The sequence below is a fragment of the Saccostrea echinata genome, unplaced genomic scaffold, assembly GCF_033153115.1.
Source record: "Saccostrea echinata isolate AGI-Se365-2 ecotype Australia unplaced genomic scaffold, CSIRO_AGI_Sech_v1 ptg000002l, whole genome shotgun sequence".
Lineage (NCBI taxonomy): Eukaryota > Metazoa > Mollusca > Bivalvia > Ostreida > Ostreidae > Saccostrea > Saccostrea echinata.
In genome coordinates this window covers 6,787,491-6,791,889 of record NW_026889751.1, presented here as the reverse complement: position 1 = coordinate 6,791,889, position 4,399 = coordinate 6,787,491, and the positions used below count along the sequence as shown (strand labels likewise).

The window sequence follows — 4,399 nt, the reverse complement described above, 5'->3', positions numbered from 1 at the left end:
ACTCTGGACTTATCGCTACCTCTTCTTCGGGATAAATCATCCGAAGAATTGATAGACATATTGAGGAAATTCTATTGTACCACTCGGAAGAAGGATGGGAGCATGATCGCCAAAAAAAAAAACAACCATGATTTCTATCCAATATGGTTTGCAGAAATCATTTGAAAAGTCTCACGGCATTGATATAATCAATGATCCTCGATTTAAGACTGCAAACGATGTCTTTTTTGCTGCTATGGTGCAGATAAAAAGGGAAGGGTTGGGAGAAGTTAAACACAAAGAAGTTATCAGTGAAAAGAACTTGGAGACTTTGTACTCCAGCAGTGTACAGTGGCGCTTCGTTTATCCAGACACCTCTTTCCCCAACGAAATCATCTGGATAAATGAATCATCCAGATAATTGAATCACCTCTCAAAAAACTCTCTCCAAGCATGTGTATATATATATATATGCACATTGAATTCTTGTATTAAATGTGACGGCAAAGCAAAGAGACTTTAATATTTTGGTTTATTGCTTTTTATTTTATAGTTTTAAAAGAAGGAAAAAATGTATTAAAATGACGTAATTTACACAATAAAAAATGGATAGACAATTTTATGCAGAGACCTCCTTTTTAAACACATTGAATTTTATTCACCTTTTCCTTGGTATGTGACTTCATGGGCTGAGCAAATTTTGATCTACCGTTTTTTTTATTTCGCCATATATTAAAATTATTGAAGTTCATATGATATGACAGAACTGTTCAACATCATCATTGAAAATGTTCAAATATAAACTAACTAGTGTTGTACCAATAATCATAAAACATCGAAAATGCTACAGATTCCAATGATCAATTATATTTTTCATAATCGATCATCAGAAACATACTTCTAATACAATGCATTCCGGAATTATCCATTTCTGGTTTAAAATTTATTTCTTCTTAATGAAAGAAAATGGCGTTTGCACCTGATACTAGCCAACTAGCACGAAGCAGAGGTGATTAAGAACCGAAAGGTGCATATACAGGGCCTAAAAAAAATTATTTTGTTTCCTGTAACCCAACCGACCCATTCAATTTACCCCTGGGTGGATTTTTTTTCTGCCAAATCTGTATTTGCTCTTTGGTTTGATCAATCAGCTGATTCTTTTTATTCCAAAAATATTAAATTGTATCTTTTATTTGAGATATACAGTAATATATGCAACTTAGTCAACATTTACCTTAAATATAAAGAGTAATCAATTCCCCCCACAACTTTTGAGGTTCGTTTTCTGCCGCTAGGCAGCCATGTTGGGTGTCCACTGAAAATATAACACCTGGATAATTCAGTTCCGGGATGTTTGACCCCATTATTCATAAGCAAAAAAAAAAAAATCCCGACCTACGGACCTTTGATTTTTTGGGAATGTTACAGGAAACGAACATAATTTTTTAGGCCTAGAAAGTATAAAAGAAGCAAAACAACAAAGAAAATAATATATTATATATTTTATATATTCATGTTAAAGAAATAATATGAAATAATTGTAATAGTCTGCTTTTTGTATACAAAACTATGAAATCCGATTATAATCGGTAAATCGCATCGGAAGTGGTAACCGATTCCAACCGATGATCGTTTATGAAAATTAACTGATGTCCCATCACTAAAACTAACCCCATATATTCATTACACAGGGTTACAATAAAATTCTGAAAGCTGCAAGATAACTCAAACGAGTGCAGTCAATGAAAGTATTAAAAAAATCAACGTAAACACAAGCCATATCTTCATGATTATCAATATTTTTTCTACAGACTCTTAAGTTTGAATTTAACAATACCTTGAAAAACGTATTCAACTTCCTTACGTAACGCCAGTTTCATATTTCTTTTCTAAAGTAATGTACGTTTATATACAGTTGTACATTTAAAAGAAAGATATTTCTTTATTTATGTACCTTTCTAAACTGTCTTCTGGGTAAAAAAGCGATTCAAATACCTTTACGTTTCTAGAAATGGAAACGTGTTTTAACTAACGCAATCAACATGATAAATAGCAGCAGTGTTCGAAATTCAGAATTATTTTCTAGGGGTCCAAAGGACCAACAGATAAAGGGACTACACAAGTCCTTCCAGGACAGCGTAGGCCCAAAAATAATACCCTAAAATATTTTGTAAAAATAAACTTTTATTGATGATCTTGGTAAGTTTATCAGTTCATATAAAACATGTCAATTTAACCATGTTAACAAAGGGTATCTACAACTCAAAAGTACACTATATTAACAATATGAAACAGTAAAACATTAAAAGTCACTCAGTCCAACTTGGTCATATGTTACACCTAACGAGTTTAAAATGTGTTTATATTACTGTAAAAGTACATTTTTCCACGGGCTCAAACTTTTACGGAATTACAATTTCTGTTCGTAAAATCTGCGGGTAGAAAATTAAGCAGGTTTTTTAGATTGCCAATATGTGTTGATAAAATGTGCTTTAAGTACACTGGGACAAATTTCCGCAGAAAGTTTGTAACCGTATACATAAAGCGTAAATTTATACTATTGCAAAAAAAAAAATCTTCAGTATTTAATTAAAAAGCACATGAAAAGAAGAAATGATACAATCTGATAAAAATAGCTAGTTTTACCCATCTCAAATCTAATTTTTTTTAAAGACACTCATTGGTCAATTTGTTTAAGATATCCAATCAAAATGCATGAAAGATAAAAAAGTTAATTAATGTAAATGCATAAACCAACATACGTCAATTTCAATCGCAGCTTCTTGGTCCTTTCTGACAAGCAGTTAAAAAACTGCGTTTTTCCAAGCTTGTCAGAAAGGTCTGAGAAGATGCAATCGACGTTATCTTGTTTCCCGGTAAATCATCGTCAGCCCAAAATTATTTCAAGGACCCTGGTGATTTAGTAATAGTATTCATGAGTCCTTCCATTTGTACATCGGCGCAGGACTGACGGACCGACGCTAATTTCGAACACTGAATAGCAGTACAAAATTGCTCATAATTTATTGTTCATTTTATTTACAACTCTCCAAAATTCTCATGAATTTACCAATGTATATACGGTTAGCAATATTATTTTGAACGGATTATTATTTAATTAATGCACAGTGTAAGCTTAATTTTTAGAGCTTCATTAAGGTGTGATTTAATTGGGGTAAATACACACTAATTATAGATGCTATTGTTTGTAGGTCACAGGTAACCGCCTTCAAACTGACTGCATGGCCAATGTTTTTACATCAATTAACACTACTACAAGATAACTGTGAAAAAGTCGTTTCTTGAAAAATTACCGTTCGGATAAACGAGTCATTTTTCAATGAACTATTACGTTTTGTAGTACAAATCGACCGTCCGTATGCGGAACGCGATTTTCCAGATTAACAAGACAAAACAATGTGGAAAAAATTGGTTCCCAAAAAATATCGCCTGGATGGTGAAGCGTCTGGATAAATGGCGTCCAGATAAACACAGCTGCCACTGTATTTAATGTTAACTTGCCAAAAACACTCCTAAACAAGGTTTTCTTCGAAATTATGTTGTATTTCTGCAATTGCGGACTCAAAAAACCTCAGAAATATGAAAAAATACAGATTTTGTAAATTAATGGCATATCTGAGCATAGATCAGAAAATAGCTTAAACATTAATCAACCAAGCTAAGTGATGCCAAGAAGTGTAGTATGTCTGACGCCCTGGCAAAGAAGTTAGCACCTGTCACTGTACATAGAGAAGCCCTGAAGTCTATCACTAACGTCCAGACAAGTGTTCCTGCCTCCACAGCCACAGACCAATCACATGTACTTTCAGATATTGTTGATGTTAACGACCAAGAACTTGCTCTCCTTCTTGACAACCCAATGTTTGGAAATCTTCAGGACACGAGCATCAGTATCCCTAACGTGAATTCCACAAAATCAATGTTTTCTTTTCATGGATGTAACGTTACCATTAACAATTAAAATGTGTAGATTTGTTCAAATTTATTGTTGAATTGAAATGTAAATTTTATTCTTCTACATGTTCTAGCTTATTGCCTCTGTTTGTTATGATTCTTGTTTAACATGTAATATTTGTAAAACCTTTGTTCAAGTGCGAAGGCAATCCCTTTCATGATTGTTGATTAATACACGTAAAGTCTCTCTCTCCCAAAGTAGTTTATTTTCTGTTAAATTTATATCAAAACAGTTGTTGACTGGAGTCTCGGGAAACAGTCGATCTGTTGGACCGGAGTGCAAGCTGTTGCCCGTGGCCTACGGCATTGGGCAACAGTTGGCACTCCAGTCCAACAGATCGACTGTTTCCCTCTATCCCAGTCAACAACTGTATAATGATGGTACGAGGGATGATCAAAAAGTTCACGAACTACTTGAATTACTTCTTTAAAAGAAATAAAATGA

General features: G+C 33.6%; 1 long non-coding RNA gene across 1 annotated transcript; it reads left to right on the top strand.

Annotated features, from left to right (window-relative positions):
• The first annotated feature begins 946 nt into the window (after positions 1-946).
• Positions 947-4,145, top strand: LOC133199639 (uncharacterized). Its single transcript, XR_009722808.1, has 2 exons — positions 947-1,006; positions 3,192-4,145. It is a non-coding gene; the product is annotated as an uncharacterized LOC133199639 (long non-coding RNA).
• Positions 4,146-4,399: the final 254 nt, after the last annotated feature.